The 19,576-nt window shown below is 39.3% G+C and overlaps 1 protein-coding gene across 1 annotated transcript in view; it reads right to left on the reverse strand.

Annotated features, from left to right (window-relative positions):
• LOC131950264 (uncharacterized) overlaps nt 1-17,535 on the reverse strand; it is a 36,644-nt gene extending 19,109 nt beyond the window's left edge. Inside the window, exon 1 of the mRNA XM_059312343.1 lies at nt 17,471-17,535. The gene's annotated coding sequence lies outside the window, so the exon portion shown is untranslated. The remainder of the gene's footprint in view (nt 1-17,470) is intronic.
• Nucleotides 17,536-19,576: the final 2,041 nt, after the last annotated feature.

Here is a 19,576-nt window from a genome sequence, read left to right on the forward strand (position 1 = left end):
AATACGAAATTTTTTGTCAGCAACCATCAATTCTTTCATGGTCGCGCTGGTATGAAAACAGACTGTTCAAAGAGCTATAGAAGTGAACTGGTGAAGGCACCAAATGGAAAGGGTGGATGTGAATTCTAGAACTGTTTTGTGTCTCAGGAAGATGATGTAGACACAGTTGATATGTGAAATAGGTATAACTGTCAATCGTATACGAATGGAACGTCGTGGACAGTGAGTGGAACAATAAATTTTTTTTTTACGATGATGCGATGGACATTTAGGAAGTGCACCTGCCAGGCGTTGTTTGTGGTTGAAAACACACAAAAAAAGCAGGGGTGGATGTAACTGGGGTAGGCCTAACTACCAGTTACAAATGATAACGAACGAGAAGCCGCGACGCAGTATGAAATCTGACGCAACCATAACAGGTGGCTTATTGGATCGGTCTGATAACAATCTCAAAGCCAACGCGTGCTATTTTGGGAAACGGTACGAGAAGTTTCAGACGAGCTGTCAACTTTGATGGATGGGACGCAGATGTTTTAGTGAATCGGACGGTACGTCAGAAACTGCGACATTAGTATTCGGATACATCGATTACAAGTATCGATTACGGAAATGGAGACAAGTACGACTACGATTTCAAGGCATAAATAGGAGGGGACGGCAGAACTCGTCCTCTCTCTTCCCGTTTCGAGGCTCTTACCTCTTTCATCGCTCGCTTAGATCAGTCAGTCTGTGTGACTATGTCAAGTCGGTTATAGAACGGGTTAGCCGTATTGTGTTAAGAAGGATTATAGACATGTGGATTCAGTTATATAAAGCCTAGTGAAGGACTGTTAGGGGTCAGTTGATTCAGACTATTATTGAGAAGCATTCCTGTTGATTTATTGTGTTATTATGAAGCATTTCTTGATTCATGTAATAAAGGATCAATAGCGAACCTGCATCTTGAGTATCTATACTGTGGTCAATGTTGTCTAGAATGAGTGGTTAAACTCGTTAACACGTGGCACTACAGGCAATTAGGTCTCATTACATGTGGCGTTGCGAGCATGGTAACTGTTGGCTCGTTACAATTGGCGTTGTCGGCAGGATAAATGTTCGCTCGTCACATATATATATATATATATATATATATATATATATATATATATATATATGTGTATATATGTATGTGTATATATATATATATATATATATATATATATATATATATATATATATATATATATATATATATATATATATATACATGTATATGTATGTATGTATATATAATTTGAAAGTAGAAATGAAATACCATCCGCAATGTATAGAAGTATATGCGTGATTATCATACTTATTATTCTATGGGTATCTTTTTATAAATACAATACAAATTTTACATTTAAAAGGCTGAATTTAAAAAAATATTAGTTAATATATTTTTTAAACTTACGTAAATAAACTTTAGTCCGTATAGTAAATGGCTACATTCAAACAACAACGGAAATCCTGTATATTGTCGCTCAACCACAGAAAATTGATTTTTCCATCAGCTCTATTAAAGCCCTGTATTTAAAAAAAAACACAATTGATTTTAAACATCAAACAATTTTTTTTTCTATCATATGATGTGAGTCAGCGCCGTGAAATGTAATCAATGGGCCGGCCCATCGCACGTAAGTCGATACGCTAAGCTTATAGATAACAGCTGAGATATCGATAGAGTTATAAACACTATTTTTTTAGCCCCCACATGGTGGAGTATCGATACACATTGGAGTATGGAAAACACACATGAGTAATGAAACACAGTGGAGTATCGATTCATATTGGAGCACCGAATACTAAATTAAGAATGAAGAAGAAGAAGGAGCACCGAAGCACACGGAGGATTATCCGAAAACATAGTGGAGAATCGATACACATTGGAAGATCAAAAATACACATTTGACTATCGCAAAACACATGGAGAATCAAAACAAATAGAAGTGGTCGAATATCACATAAGCCAACCAAAAACATATTACCCACTGATACCCATATTACCCATTGAAGCTCAATTAGCCACTGAAGGACATATTAGCCACTGAAGCTCAATTAGCCACTGAAGGACATATTAGCCACTGAAGCTCAATTAGCCACTGAAGGACATATTAGCCACTGAAGCTCAATTAGCCACTGAAGCTCAATTAATCACTGAAGCTCAATCAGCCACTGAGACACATATTAGCCACTGAAGCACATATTAGCCACTGAAGCACATATTAGCCACTGAAGCACATATTAGCCACTGATACACATATTAGCCACTGAAGCACATATTAGCCACTGAAGCACATATTAGCCACTGAAATACATATTAGCCACTGAAGCACATATTGGCCACTTATACTCATATTAGCCTCTATAAATTAATTACTGAAGCACATGTTAATTATGGAATCACAAAAGCCACCAAAACTGACAGAATCCACAAAATCCTACAAGAGCTAATTTAAAAAAAAAAAAAAAACACACACACTGATAACGACTGAAAGATTAAAACACACCAACGCGAACTTTAACGAGTTTGGCGTAACAAAACATTCATGTAAAGTTATCTATGATGATTTAAAAAAAAACAACATCGTATTAACCTTCAAAATCGGATATAAAATAGTCCCAACGCCGGAAACGTACGCGCATTAACACACATTTAAACGATGCACATTAGACCAGTGTGTAATCGTTGTGTAATGCCCCAGATTCTGGCACAGGCCAATTAAAAATAACTACCAGGCAACATACGATAACATTTTAAAAAGTATTACAATTAAAAAGTGTCGTGCTATTGTAGACCAAAGAAGTCCAAAACTCATCTCCTTTCTAGCTCCAACCCCACCCCAACCCCCGCCCCTAATTTCCTCTCTATCTTAACAATCCTTCCCCATAAATACGCAGAGATAAAAAAAAACATAAGTAGCGTCGATTTTAGATGGTAATTAGGTCAAATAAGATAACGTGCACTCAATACTGCTTGACTAATACTCTACTCACGTTTTTGGTCTTAATCTTAACCGAGGTTAGATTCTTTGGTCAAATTTTGGTCTTAATCCTAACCGCGGTTTGATTAACCTTTGGTCAAATTTTGGTCTTAATCGTAACTAGTTTGATTAACCTTTTGTCAAATTTTGGTCTTAATCTTGACCAGTTTGTTTAACCTTTGGTCAAATTTTGTTCTTAATCCTAACCGCAGTTTGATTAACCTTTGGTCAAATTTTGTTCTTAATCTTAACCAGTTTGATTAACCTTTAGTCAAGTTTATTTATGTCTTAATCTTAACTGAAGTTAGATTATTACTTTACTTTGGTCAATTTTTTTGTCTTACTCTTAACCGTAGCTTGCTTGACTTTTGTTCAAGTTTAGACCTTAACCTTAAACCACATCTTGATTAATACTTTAATCACGTTTTGGTCTTAATGTTAAATTATTAAGTTCCCGTTTCAAACCTTACTACCAATACGGCAGATGAAGTAGAGTTCACTTGTTTCTTAGCTGCGGCATATGAAGAGATGAATAGAGCCTGTAGCGTGTCCGAACAGTGTCCGAATATAAACTCGTGAATTATTTTTAGCGCTCAAGCTCGATACGAACATATAGGACACGTGTCGCTTGATTAAGTTAATCCCGTTCGGCTCTTAATCCGTCGTCCACAGTATGTGGCGTCACCAGGTCGGGTGTTACCCGGTAAAAGAACTGATGCTTTGACCTAGCCCCCCCCCTCTTCCATCCATCAACATTTTTGTTTTGGTGTGCCCCCCCCCCCCTTAATAGACTACTATTTTATTATTTATTACTAGATACATTTTTAATTTAGCGTCACCCCTTAAATGGTGTCACCCCCTAAATGGTGTCACCCCCTAAATGGTGTCACCCCCTAAATGGTGTCACCCCTAAATGGTGTCACCCCTAAATGGTGTCACCTCTAAATGGTGTCACCCCCTAAATGGTGTCATAAATATATATAAGTATCTTTATTACCTGACAACCTATTTTTTTTAAACTGGGTCGTGACACAGTTTTGGTTCAATGTTTACCTAGGACATAGTCTAGAGTGTAAAATGTTATGGGGTTATAAAACTAAAGGCGACTTTCATAGGTAGAATATGAGTAGGCCTACAGTCGAACGCATTTATGCAGCCCTCGGTTAACTCCCCTATCCTGTTGTAACAGTTTCTTTCAGGGATATATTTTATATTGAAAATATATCTTTTACCATTGTCAGCAGTGGCGTAGCCAGGAGTTGGTCATGGGAGGGGTTCAAATATTTTTCCATAGGTGTAAAATCATATATATGCATATATATATATATATATATATATATATATATATATATATATATATATATATATATATATATATATATATATATATATATATATATACACACATAGGGGTGTGAGTCCATGGGAGGGGTTATAACCCCCCCCCCCCTAACCCCCCTTGCCTACGTCACTGATTGTCAGTACCTTGGAGATTTATGTGCACCTTCTGCCAAAGCTGTTATCGATTATTATTTTATTCTTCGTTGAGTTTAAAGTAAAGATGGATCGTAATTTAATTTTCGCATTAAATGTCTTTTTGTTGATAAAGAAGCGAAAGAGGTTCAGAATTGAATTAGATAAGATATTAACGCTATTTGAATCGTGCATGGGTCTGGGCAGTTGCGTCGCAGTTTTTTAATATTTAACTCAAGTGAATCTCTACTGCTAGCTGGTGAAGATTAGTCTTTGTACCAAAAGCTTTGTTGCGAGTAAACATGTTACATTTTACAGCATACCGATCGCTTCATTAAACAAATCATGGTATCGGTGTTGTCTTTAAAAAAAAAAACAACCTCTGACATACGCTAGGAAAAATAAAGGCGGCTAAGCATAGTGCTAACCACATTGTTCCTTCCAGTGTTTCTTCCAGACTTTTTTCTCCGAAGAGATGCCTGTAAGAAACTCTGGTTCCTTCATATACCGAGATCAAAGAAACAGGAGAACTATCTCATTGGACCGCCAAGTTCGAAACAGTAACTTAAATTTTAGTTAGGTAAGTGAAGGGTTTTAGCAAGAACAAAAAATGTTTATTACCATTTATTAACAAACATGTGCATAATGAAAAATTTCAACCATGTGATGAATGTTTGCCTCCATGTTGATTTTAGCTTATCTCGTTAACCGATTATCTAGACGTTTTTTTCTGGCAAACCTCTGCGTCATTGACAGAACCGGGTTCGACTGTACTTGAGTCTACGCTTGTATATCGTGCCACATAGAGACATAAAACCGATTCGAAAATAACTTTCTCGCTCGAAACCAAACAAAATGTACTGTCGCTTTTTATTTTCTATATTAGACGTATATCAATAATAACATTAGATAAGAAAAGATAATTTACGAATGAATATTAACCAGTTCATAAATATTTACTTTTATCAGAATATCAATTTGTATGTAGTGGGAACATATGTTCAAGCGAGATATACATTCATGTAGGCTTACATAGTTTCTTCGAGATGTTACTGATACTTTATAATAGTTTTATGACCTCAAAAAAGTTATTGCGTCCTTAATACATTAGTTTTTTGTAATCAATCAATAGGTAATAAACTCATAAACTCAGTGGGTTTGGCAGGATGATGGGTGTTCGAGAGATGTTAGACACCCTCCCTCCCCCCCCCACTTTGTTGCGAAGACCCCCCCCCCCACTTTGTTGCGGCGACCCCCCCCCCCCCCAAACACACTTTGTTGCGTCGACCCCCCCCCCCCCCAAAACACACTTTGTTGCGAAGCGAGTAGGCTATAAGACGAGGTCGACCATACATGATAACGTGGATTTACGATTTGCTACAAATGGCTCAACAGGATCGGACAGTTTCAGTCCCTGGTTTATTGCACTGGCTCAATAGTCACGGGCGACAACTTTCACAACGTATACAAAGATTATATTATAATACCAGTAATGGACGAATACCCCCATAACATGAGGAACAGTGTTTCTTGCAGAAGAGATGCCTGGAACACTGATGAAGATTATCCTAATCTACTTCCCCAGTAACAACATCCTACTCTTTAACGTCGCATTCTTACGTATCTCACCACACAGTCAGAACCTGTTGTTAATCATTCTACAACATACTCTCATACCCTTGCAATACACTAAGATGACATTCATAACACCCCGCCCCCTACATCTAAATGCAAACTGAAAGCTGTTTGACTTAATTATTGTCATTAACGATGGTGTGTAGGTATCGTGTTTTGTTAACAATTTCAAAAACTTCAGATATCATAAAGCCACCATTTTACGTTTTCTTAGAATTTATGTTCTTAAATTACATTTGTATATCAACATTTAATCTGGCATTAACCGTGGATTTAAAAAAACCGGAAGTGTTTTGTATGAAGATACAAACTAGAGAGTCTGCCCTGTTGGCAAACTGTCATGTCATCAAATACGTGAGTTCTCCGTGTGTTTGTATTGTAACCGACATGCTTGACCCACGATCTACTGATAAGACAGGTCGGATTATCTCAAGAGGCTTAGGACATTAAAGTAGTTGATCCCTAATCTGTTTTCCCGTTACGTATGAGTGGCCCGAGGTCACGTTTGCTGTGGGGGTCCCATTTCAAGATTAGTTGCCTGGGGTCCGATTGTTGATGATTGTGAACAAATAAAAACTGGGTTCCAGTAAACACCCACCCCCCTCTTATTTTATTCACTTTTAGTAATACATTTATACTTTGATTTACTATTTAAGTGAATGCTTCAGTACCCATTTGTGAACTTGTAAAGTACCCTTTCGAACGTTATGATCCATGGGACAGGTGAAGTAGAGTTCACCTGTTTCAGTTACCTCTGAATATGAAGGGATAAGGTGGTCAGCACTAGACCGAGCTGCCTTTACTTTCCCTAACGTGAGTCAGGTACCCACCAGAGCTGCGTGCACTCGGTGACGGTCTACTGACTTGAACTCGGGATTCGACCTGGAGACTTTCAGGTCAGCATTTGTGTGTTCTACCATCCGACAACGCCGTCCCATACGTTGTGAATTAATACCACGTTTTCAATGAATGTTGTTAGCTAACATCAAACATTAAACACATATTCCATCAGCTACAGCGCCTTTTTTCTTCTACGAAACGGTTAGATTCTTAGCTCGGCGCGGCACGGTTTGGTGGCCAGCACGGCGCGTCACGGCACGGTTGGGCTGTGAGCACGGTACGGTTGGATTGCTAGCACGGTACGGTTAGTCTGTCAGCACGGTTAGACAAAAGCAACCGAAGCAAAAGGTGACAGATGGTGGTGGAGGGAGACGGAGTGGTGAGGCGAAGTGCTCGTCGATACTGCATGAATGGGCACACGGCTGTTCAATGGTGCTCACTCACGCACGTACACAGGTACACACACACATTCACACACATGTACACATACACGCACTCACATACACACGTAATCACATTTACTCCTATACACATGCACACATATTAAAACATACACATGTGCCCACACACACACACACACTGATTCACGCACATACCTACACATACACGCACCCACATACACGTAAGCACATCTACTCCTATACACACGTACACACGCTCACGCACATACACACGTTTAAACACACATTCTCATATACACGTACACACATACACATGAACACACACTCACTCACATACACACAGTGGACCCCGCATGGAAAACGAAAGAGAGGAAGACCATTGTGAACATGGAGGAGAGAGATGGAAGAAGAAGTACAGGCTACTGGCAAGACCTGGCATGAATTAAAGTGGCTTGCACGGGACAGAGTGGAATGGCGGAGATTTGTTGTTGCCCTATACTCCACAGGGAGTGACGAGGATTAAGGAAGGACACGTACACACTTAGACACGCACATACACACGTTTAAACTCACATACTCATATGTACACACAGACACATGTACACACACACGCACTCATATACACACGTACACTCACTCACGCACATACATGTACACGCCCACTCAATCACATACACACGCTCCTGCACATACACATGTACACACCCCATAACACACACACACTTAATCACACACACACACGCACTCACACGTGATAGAACAACAAGACAGCGTGAAGCACGTCTTATTAGTCATCTCAAAATAAACAATCTTCTTATCAAACGGACATTATTGGGTTAAACTACACATATGACCGAAGAATTATTTCCCTTTGTCAAAGTCAATTTAATCACGGGAAACAAGTCATGAGGAGAGGGGAAACAAAGATAAACCAGACCTTACGCCCTTTGGACCCTTCCCCTTCCCAACACCACCCCTACCACGTCAGAACGATCTCCTTACTAGATGTTTCATCATTTTTATTGTAATGCGCGGTGGGTGGGTGGGAGGGGGTGGGGTGGGGGTTGAGAGCGAAATATAATATTCCTAACCAGTGGCGTAACGAGGTCGGGTGTCACCCGGTGCGGCACTTAATGATGTCACCCCCCAGAGGCGTAGCGACCCTTCCCGGGGACAAACTTTCAAGTTTTCGATTTGCACCCCCCTCAAACTTTCGATTTGCACCCCCCCCCCCCTCCCTCAAACTTTCGATTTGCACCCACCTCAAGTTTTTCTCTATATATTTTCCTATTTTTTGGCCTTGGTGTCACCCCCCTAAATGGTGTCACCCGGTGCGGTCCGCATCCCCCGCCCCCCCCCCCCTCGCTACGCCTCTGTTTCTAACCTCCTTTGGAACTCCCCCCCCCCCCCCCCTCACACAACCAAACTTTCAAATCAGAACCATTCTCCCCACTAGGTGTATGACCTCATTAACAAACGACACCAAAGCCTAAAACATAGATATTGGACCTGTTTCATCCTTCTTATTCTAGTGGGGCGGAGGAGGGGGGGGGTGAAATATAATATCCCTAACACCTTTAACCCCCCCCCCCTTTCCCCACCACACCTTCAAGTCATAACCGATCACCCAAATACGTGCATGACCTCATTTATAAACGACACCAAAAGCACGGATACTGGACAAGCATACAGCACCATCTGATGGGCTTAACCTTCAGGCTGTGGTTCAACCTATCATTTTGATCTGCACTAAAAAAAAATCTTTTCAAATAACCACGTGACTTTGACAATAGCGCGTGACTTTGATGTCAAACATTGAAGGACGTTGTCTAAAAATAAACTTTTTTGATGTATTCAAAACCTTAGCAACCACATTCTTTGTACTAGGTCGAGAACCAATAATTAAGTCGTACAGGAAGTGTGGCGCTATTTTTTAAAAAACCAAGCACTAAAGAATCTATTTGGGGGAAAATAAAATGTCATCGTAGGAAAATTTTATATTGTAATGATTGTGTGAACATTTTAAAAAATAAATTTTGTCATTTGTAATTTTGGAAAGGATTTCATCCAATACAACAGGGGTCTCCAAACTTTTCAGTCCGAGGGCCGCATTAACTATCGAATTTCAGTTCGGGGGCCAGTTTCTTCCACGCTTGTCGTGATTTTTCTGAGCAAAGTTCCTCAGCCATCACTAACAAACGTTTATTTTTTCCGTGGACAAAAAGATCTCCGCGGGCCGGATGAGAGGACCTCGCGGGCCGCATTCGGCCCGCGGGCCATAGTTTGGAGACCCCTGCAATACAATAATGTATTACGTGCCTTTGTCCATCCAAGAACAAACTACAAGGTAGCAGTTGTATGGTTTTGGAGTTCTTTTTTATATATAGTAAAGGATCCTCTTTACAACTAGCGATCCATTGGACAGATGAAGTAGAGTTCATATATTTCTTAACCTCGACATATGAAGGGAAGGTGTGGTCAGCACTTTGCACAACCGCCTGTACTTTACTTAACATGAGTTAGATCCCTGAGCAACTAATTGTGGTCAGCGTATCACTGTTTCAAAAGTATTTTTCAACAACCCAAAACAATATTTAATCAGTATGGGCTGGGTTTATTGGGGGCGGTAGAGAGCTAGACTGCTAACCGTAAGTCTCGAGTTCGAATCTGGGTCAAAGTCAGTAGAACGCCCCTGAGTCCACCCAACTCTGATGGGTACCTAACTCACGTAAGGGTAAGTAAAGGCGGCCGGGCATAGTGCTGACCACACTATCTCTTCATATGCCGAGGTCACAGAAACAAGTGAACTCTACTTCACTTGCCCTATTTACTGTCAGGTTTGGAATGGGGACTTTACTTTATGGGCTGGGTTTTAATGATGGGACGTCGTGGTCGGGCAGTAGAGCGTTCGTCTGCTGACCCGGAAGTCCATCCAACTCTGATGCATACCTGATTAAGGTTAGGGAAAGTAGGGCGGCTGGGTATAATGCTGACTACAGTACCCCTTCATATGCCGAGGTCATAGAAACAGGTGAACTCTACTTCACCTGCCCCGGATGCCGGCAGTGAAGTTGACTTTTTATGGAAGGGGGGGGGGGGGGGAGGGTAAAGTTTTTTCTATAGATACTCAAAAATAATCATAATGATGTACTTACAACTACATCAGCAAGGAAAAATACTGTCGTATCTGGTTTGATTTTTTGTTTGTCTGTACGGCTATTGTGCTCTTAGGATTATGGTCACGGCATGGGTGAATAATAATGCTGACATACGGGTACCGTTAACTTTTTAAAAAATACGAAAATAATTTGGGTTATGAAACATAATATTGTAAAAATCCAAACCTTGACCCGCCATAGTTCTAGATCTAAACAAAGACACAACTGATAAAAACCTCCCAACAAGGGCAGCTAACCGTGTCAGGTTAAATTACGCGGCTGCAGGATTACCTGTGTGAACCAGAGCGAGACCTGAGTCTAGAACCGCCAGCATCCACGGTGTGATTAACCTAGAAACCAACCAAGCGTGAAATCGTGACCCTTATCTTTGCCCTTCAGTGCCATTGACAAACAGAGTTTCTTCCAGGCATCTCTTCGGGGGGGTGGGGGGGCGAAGCCCCCCCCCCCCCCCTCCGAAATTTTTTTACCGCCCCCCCCCCCCCGAACGAAATGGAATTTATATAATTTATATGGAAAATATATACTTTTAACAGTGTCCGCACCCCCCCCCCGAAGAAAGTTTACCGCCCCCCCCCCCCCCCCCGAAGATTTCAAGTGCCCCCTCGGAGAAAAAAGTCTGGAAGAAACACTGTTGACAAACAGGACCGCGACAGAGACATGGGACATCGAGAGAGACATGGGATCGCGAGACTACGATGATAGGATCATACGAGCGTAAGCATAACCTACCGTCTGATATTAGCCCTAAACATAGTTTAAAAGCATTACGTCAGGGTCAACACTGTCAATTGAATACAATTTAAAATCACCGCTTAAAGTTCACGGCAGGAAATAACGTTCATTTGTTTTGATCACGATATACAACATCAAATTTGCGACCTGCTAATCGCCCAACCACCCTTTAAACACCCCCACGCCTAATGCACTTATTTTTTCTCCGGGGGGGGGGAGGGATTTCGGGAATGAGGGGCGAAATTAAATTTTTAGGGGGGTGGAGGTGGCAGATAATGGAAAAATTATATGATATTTTTATAAATTCTAGTTCTTTCTGGGTGGGTGGGGGATTGGGCCTTAGACGTGCTTCGGGGAGGGGTTCGCCCCACCCTCACCCCCTACCCCCGAAGAGATGCTGAATTAGGTACACATCAGTTCTGGGTGGAGGCATGGCCACACAACCTCAACAAAAAACAACATTAGAAACTAATTAATTGACGCAAATGTTATTTTTTTATCCCTGCCACCAAATTCAGGTCGGATAAAATGGTTAAAAACTCGGTCAAGTCCGGGTTAAAAAATGAAAACCAAGTCATTTCCCGCGCGTAATAACTACATCATAGATGAGGGTCTGTGGTGTAATATTTGTCCTATATACAATGCATACATATATATTAATATGTGTATTGTTGATACTTTATACAATGAATATATGTTTATCAACATTTGTATATGTGTGTGTCTGTGTACGTCTGTGTGTGCCTGTGAGTCTGTATGTGTGTGTCTGTGTGTATGGATCTGCGTGTATGACTGAGGGTCAGTGTATGTCTGTATGTGCCTGTGTGTATGAGTCTCTATGTGTTTGTGTGTGTCTGAGTGTGTCTGTCTGTGGGTCTGTGTATGTGTGTGTCTGTGTGTATGGGTCTGTGTGTATGACTGCGTGTCTGTGTAGGTCTGTATGTGTCTGTGTCTATGGGTCTCTATGTGTGTCTGTGTGTGTGTATCTGTATGTGTCTGAGTATTGGTCTGTGTGCGTGTGTGTGTGTGTGTGTGTGTCAATGCGTGCCTGTGTGTGTGTCTGTGTTTTTCTGTATGAGGACAGCTAACATAGATGATTAAATGTAAACATGTTTTTGTAAAAGTCTAATAACTTTAATACAAACAATGCATTTCAATCACTAAAAGGGTAATTTTGCTACATTAAAATGTAAATCACCAATAAGATAATTGTGATACAATAATGTTCTAACAAATTTTTTTGTGATATATGCAAAACATTTTTATCACTAAGCCATACAATTTTATCACTAATACGATAATAGTGATAAGTGATACATTTCAGTCACCGAAAGGGTAATTTATAGGACCTAATACATTTTTATCACTTATGTTATTGAAATGGCGGATAAAGTAGTAGCAGATTTTCCAGGCCCCCATCTTGTCCTAATTTAGCTACTGTGTTCTAAATTTAGAACACGCGAGGTAAAGTACATCTTACGAGGTCAATTTATAGGCCGCCAAGTGCTTTAGAATTCGCCATGAATAGACTTTTCGCTTTATCACGATTAGGCACATTAAACTACGATTAGTATTGGATTTAAATAAACCAAATACCTCATTTATAGCAGTGTGTTTTGTGTGTTTGTGGGGGTGGGGGGTCTATAACTGACGTCAAGGTGTGAGTTGTATGACGATATGTGACGATGGTAAAGTGGGATGGGAGGGGGAGTAACACGGCTAAAAGTGTGTGTCAGTTGTTCTGATACAGATTTAACAAGTATTTTATTACATGTATTCGTTCACCGGCAAATTCAGTTCAAATCACGCCGGAAACTTTGATTTATGTTTAACAAAGCCATCTGCCCCTCCTCCCCCACCCGTCCTATGAAATAGTGACGTTACCGTTTACCTATGGGCAAGTCCAAACAAGTCGAGTACCTGGTCAGGTATCATGATTAGAAAGGAAGAAATTTTTATTTTTTATTTTTATAAATACGTTTTTATATCATTTTCAAAATGACGATTGCTGTTCAAATAAAAATATTCGAGCTCTTGGTTCTAGTTTCAATTATCTTTTTCAGTCCTAAAGCCTGTGTCATCGGTATCGATACTTTAAGCTCAAGCCTAACTACAACTATTAGCCTAACATCCCCAAGGGTTTAAAGTATCGGTAATTATTTTCATTGTATAAAAAGTGCGGGTACGACGAATCAATAAAACCTAAAAATGTAATTAATAGTTCAGGGAACATTTTGCTAATTGCACTGGGCATTGATTTAAAACGAAGAACTAAACAATGGCGTTGCTACAGTACGTCCTGTCCGGCACACAGTTGGTACAGTGACGTAGCGAAGTACTTTTGTTCCCAGTACAGTTGGTACGGGGACGTAGATAGAGCGCGGGCCGCCTGGTACAATGACGTAGCTAGATTACCGGACGGCTGGTACAGTTGGTACAGTGACGTAGCGAAGTACTTGCTCCGAGTACAGTTGGTACAATGACGTAGAGAAAGTTAAGGCTGGTACAGCTGGTACAACTACATAGATAGAGTACGTGCTGCCTGGCACAGTGACATTCAACTCTATAAATAGCATTCTACAACAGGCTAGCAAAGCTGCACACCCATTGTTACGCGTCCAGTGTGCACTATACAGCACGTATGAGGTGTGTACGCAAGCGTCCAAATAGATTTGATCCAGTTACAAGAAAGACGCTAATTTTATAGACGTAAATAAATATAAGCATAGGCGTTAGTTTACAACAGGGTTTATTAGTCGCCATGTCCGCAGAAGAGTTTTAAAAGTACCCTTGGGGAGACCCCTCCCACCTCCCCCCTCCCACACTTTGCTTTTCTCTAGTCTCGCAATTTTTAATACAAGTGCGTCTGCTCCGACTAATGTCTAAGACTTTTACTCCTTCCAGCAATAGGGCTGGTAAGTAGGTCACCAGCCAGTTCTATGGCTCATGCAGGTTTTATTGAGCCGTAGAACTGGTTGGTAACCTACTTACCAGCCCTATTCCGCCTACCGTCATTCCATTTTAAATAAGTAGGGGCCTATATATAAAACCTAAACGGTCACACAGTGAGGTGGGTCCGTGTGCCCCCCCCCCTCCTCTCACCATTTTCCTTAAATGACCAAAAAAAAAAACTTGTTTTTGTTGTTTGTTTTTAAACACGAATCCCATCCTCTATTTTTAAATCAGCCAAGGACTGATCTATTGAGCCAAAAACGTTGCCGTGATAGAGTTGTTCGCAACTCGACCAACTAGGAGCCAACGTTCATCAACTCAATGCGCAGTGAGCCGTGACGGGCATTTTCGACTGACGCAAGGGCTCAAAGCTGTGTTGTTGTGGGGGTGGTGACGGTTGCTGTTGACTGCACAACGGCAGCTACTCTTATAAATGCAACAGTGGAGAGGTGTGGGGGTGGGGGGAGGGGGATCAATGACCTTCACGTAGCAAGAGTTATCTCCCCTTACAGAGCCGCGTTAACCCATACCTAGTTACTGAACTTTGAACTTCCTAAAAATAAAGTATCCATAGGAAGGTTTTTTTTGGGTTTTTTTTTTTTAATTTTGTTTTTTTTTTATTTTTTAAAGAGAAAGGTTTGTTTGTCTGCATGCAATGGGGTCGAGGTGCAGTCATTTTTCTCTGGAGAAGGGGGAATCAATTAAATTTGGGGGAGGACGACGCGCACCCCTGGTTAAAGTATATATATATATATATATATATATATATATATATATATATATATATATATATATATATATATATATATATATATATATATATATATATATATATATATATATATAATTTTTTTCTATTTATCCAGAGGGGTTGCTCCCCTCACGAAAGAGATGCCTGAAAGAAAGTGGTTCAGATCATGTCAACCCAGCTGTGATGGGTACCTAACTCACGTTAGAGATAGTAAAGGCGGCTGGGCATAGTGCTGACCACACTATCCTTTCATATGCCAACATCTCAAAAAAAATTGTTGATCTCTATTTCTATTGCCTACTTGACCGTAATGTCAAGGGTAACTTTGTCAAAACGATCTACCCATGAACATGTTTTAAAGTTTCGTAGTTTACTTTTCCTATTTAAAAGTCAAGATATCTTGGCTTTTATCACTTTAAAAAGGTAGAAAATTTAAATGAATATTTTTTTTAAAAACTTTATACTTAATTTTTTTTTATAAAGTACGACATTTTTAAAAATCCCAAATTGCTTTTATAAAAAGTAGTTTCACCAATGTCAGAGACTAAATGACCTTGACACCAGTGTCTACAGGATTTTGTCAACACGCTACTTGTCTTTGTCTCGAATTCGATTCAATCACTCAAATGTAAACATTCCACACAAAGCCAGTCTTTTTAGTGCCTTTTAAATAATTCAGCGCCAACTCAGATGGTTTTGGCTTTTTAAAACGACTTTAGTAAACACGCACAAACATTAAATTGCAATCAGTTTCTAAAACGCCATTAGCTTTTTTAAACAGAGGTTAGAAAAAGACTAAATTATAAACACAATGAATTTTGTGAACGCGATTATTCTTTTTTTTTTAGTCTACTTTAAAAGAGATTAGTTCTTAGACGTAAATAATTTACAAACGTATTTAAATCATAAACGTAATCAAATTTCTAAAAGCAATCATTTTTTGAACAAAATCATTCTTGCACCTAATTAATTCTTAAACGGACGCAAGCAACTATTGAAAGAAATTATGATGGGCGTCTTGTTACATAATGCGTTCAAGAAAGTGAGAATCGACTTTGGACTGGCAGAAATCGACGAAACGAATAATTCATCAGCAATGCAATACTTCCATCAAACGGATGTTGCTTAGATACATCATCAACTCTAGCTACTAAGTACGGGTAGGTAGCCAGGACAATATTGATTGGTTCTCCACTTTGCCAGATTGAAGTAGAAAAAAGATTGCAGTATGGCAGTGGGATGTCAGTGTGACAGTGGGATGTCACTGTGGCAGTAGATTTGACAAAAGAAGTTTTCCAGTTAAACATTTTTACCAACAAACCTTATCAGTCATCAGTATATACATAATTTACTCGTTTATCCCCACCCCCTCAACCCGCCCTCTATTCATGACTCTTCTGAAATGTAACATATTCTCATAATATTGTTAAACCAAGACAATAAACACATATTATTGCTACTTTTCAGGCTAGAGATTAATCGAGTCAACAGGCTGTGATGCTATATTTAGCATTTCTCGATCGAAGATTGCTAAGTTTAAATACCCCAATCAAATGTCGCACGTAGTGCCAAGTCCCTGTCTAATAATGTCGCTCACTTTTACCCTTTCAAATGCAAAGGCACACGTTTATATCAAACATAAATACAATGACAAAGTTACACTTTTTGACATTAGGGAAGGACGTAACCTTTTTTTAGACGTAAATTTTTTTACCTATATATATATATATATATATATATATATATATATATATATATATATATATATATATATATATATATATATATATATATATTCAAGCTATAAGAACTGATTTAAAGGGTTGGGTTGGGTTGCGTTTGGTATATCTAACAGAGAGCCCAAGGAAATAGTCTTAGACATAAGTTTTTTTTTCTTTTAAATAGCTGTGTTTGTGGTAAATATCCTGTCACCCTCCCACCCCACATCACCATCATCCCCACCCCACATCTCCCCACCCCTCGACACCCTCCCTACATCCATTCGAATGTAGCGAGTGTCGAGCGAACAGGTATGAGAGTAAAAGAAAATCGATTCATCAGTGGCTATGGTTGCATAACGTTCACTTTATTGACTTGCTTTAGTGTGTATTAGTGGAAATTAATCCTGTTTATTAAATTACTCGATATAGGCTAGAAATGCAGTGATTATAAAACTTTGCAAAGAAAAATTGTTTCCACAATAATTTCACATTATATATATCAATACGTAGTACATTGGGAATACATTATACGATATATAGACCAAGTCATACAATTTAGTTAATTAAGAGCTATATAAGATATCAATGTAATGTCATGATGAATTTATTAAAAAAAAAAAAAACTATCGGTCTTTTTATTTCAGTCTAATTGATGTTATTTATCAGAATAATAATGCAAACACATAGAAAATCAGTAATGAAAACAAAAATCAATACTCGTAGATTATTGAGCAGCCATTAGCTGTAAAAAAAAAAAAAAAACAACTGTAACATGAGAAATTACCTTCACGAGCTAGACAGTGTAATCCATACCATCTGCGCGGCGACGCTGCGCGCGCTTCCTCTCCTGAGAGACCGTGACTGGCGCTCGTCCGGATAGGACTGTGGGCTGCGCGTGGCGGCATTGGGCTTTTACAGCAATGGTGACTGATACTGTGATACCAGATCGCCACCCCCCCCCCCCCCTCCCACACACACACTGCAATCATGCACAGCCTGATGCAAGGGACCCAGGGGGAGGGGGGGAGGGGGAGGGAGGAATCAAATAGTAACGTAGTCATCGGATGAAAGCTTTGACCTACTTTTGAGTCATGTCGGTCAGTTTATCTCCCCTTCTCCTCTTCCTGACTTCCTTCTATATCACAAACTTTTCGGTTTTTTTTTTTTTTTTTTTTTTTTTTTTTGCAGGGTTATTCTATTATTTGAAAAGGGAGTCGTACTTTTGTGGACGCGTTTTTGGTGTAGTATTATTAAATTCCTATTTTCGTGGCCGCAATTAATAGTAGATCCCTTACATAAGAATCATTAAATGCTTAGCAATTTTAGGACCTACTCGCAGTTTAGACTCCAAAAGATCCCATTAAAAAAAATTACACTGCAATGTTTTTCTTGTCGTATGATCGTCCAATGGGACATGATTATTAAGAACGAAGAAGAAGCAGTACTCAATTTAATGTAGATCTATAGCGAGTGTACACAATGAAAAAAATAAACCGGTAGTGATCTCCCCTAAACTTTCTCGAATATTCTTATATAAAACAACAGGGGATGGTAACTGGGGATATAGTTATGATCTTTAATCCATTTTAAATACTGAAACTTTTAAAAATAGAATAGAATCTCAGTAAAAAACAATTGCGCACCAAGCGAACGCCTAATAAAGGTGTGTATAATAGTGCGCAATAGTATTAGTACTTTATAAATTTACATTAGTTTTTGAGAAATCGGAAGTAGCGTAAAGTACTACTTCCGGTCAACGGAAATTACTCAAAATTTAACAGAAGGTAGAGAATTAGATCTTTTACTTACATGTGAAATTTCATTTAACTATCTGAAATAGTACTCAAGTTATAGGCTTTTGAAAAATTCAAAGTAGAAAAAGTACCACTTCCGGTTATCCGAAATCGCTCAAAAGTTGATACGGATCTACGATTTTGATATAATACTTGTATATGAAATTTCATCAACCTAGCTGTAACGGTACTCAAGTTATCGTGTTTACACACGGACACACACACACACACACACACACACACACACGGACACACAGACATACGGACAAGATTGCAAAATTATGTTTTTCCGTATCAGTGAGATGTAAAACGTCGAGATTTGCAAAAATCTCGATTTTTTTTTTTTGCACGATTACAAGACTTTCTCTATACTTCGTATATACGAGAAAGTAAAAAGAATGAGATCGCAGTTTGAAAAATGTCATAGTCTATGCATTTCCAAAGCATTTAATTACTATCTAAAAGGTAAACCGGCTAAGTGTGAGTAGGGTTAGAATGTAAGAATACGGTAAAGAAATAGACTATCGTTGTTCACGTAAATATTACTTTTCTAAAATCCTAGTCAACTACTAATGTTATTTATGTAAGAGAGATAACTCAATTATCTAAAATTATCTTTGATCTTATTTGATGTAGTAAAAATAAGCGATAAACACGTAGACAGATAACACTGTGGATATTAGATAATGAGAATAAATATCAAAAGAGCGCGTATTTTATTTCGAAGTGTCTACTCGGAATAAGATTTTTCGGCAAAAGATAGTTCTGCGCATGCGCAGTGACCTATGGCTAGGGTTAGGGCTAGAATGAGGGTTAGGGGTAGGATTAGGGATAGGGTTAGGGCTAGGGTTAGGGATAGGATTAGGGCTAGGGTTAGGATTAGGGCTAGGGTTAGGGATAGGGTTAAGGATAGGATTAGGGTTGGTGTTAGGGTTCTGCGGTTGTAAACACACGCATGCGCAGTACCATCAAAACATCGCCGCTAAGTCGTAGTTTCTCTCCATTGCGCATGCGTATCGCCTGCGTATCTTATTCCGACTAGAATCGGCCATTTTATTTACTGTTTTCGTTTAAATTGTGTACACATTTATAGATCT

Source organism: Physella acuta, unplaced genomic scaffold, assembly GCF_028476545.2.
Source record: "Physella acuta isolate Inbredline_101_S28 unplaced genomic scaffold, ASM2847654v3 ptg000748l, whole genome shotgun sequence".
Taxonomy (NCBI): domain Eukaryota; kingdom Metazoa; phylum Mollusca; class Gastropoda; family Physidae; genus Physella; species Physella acuta.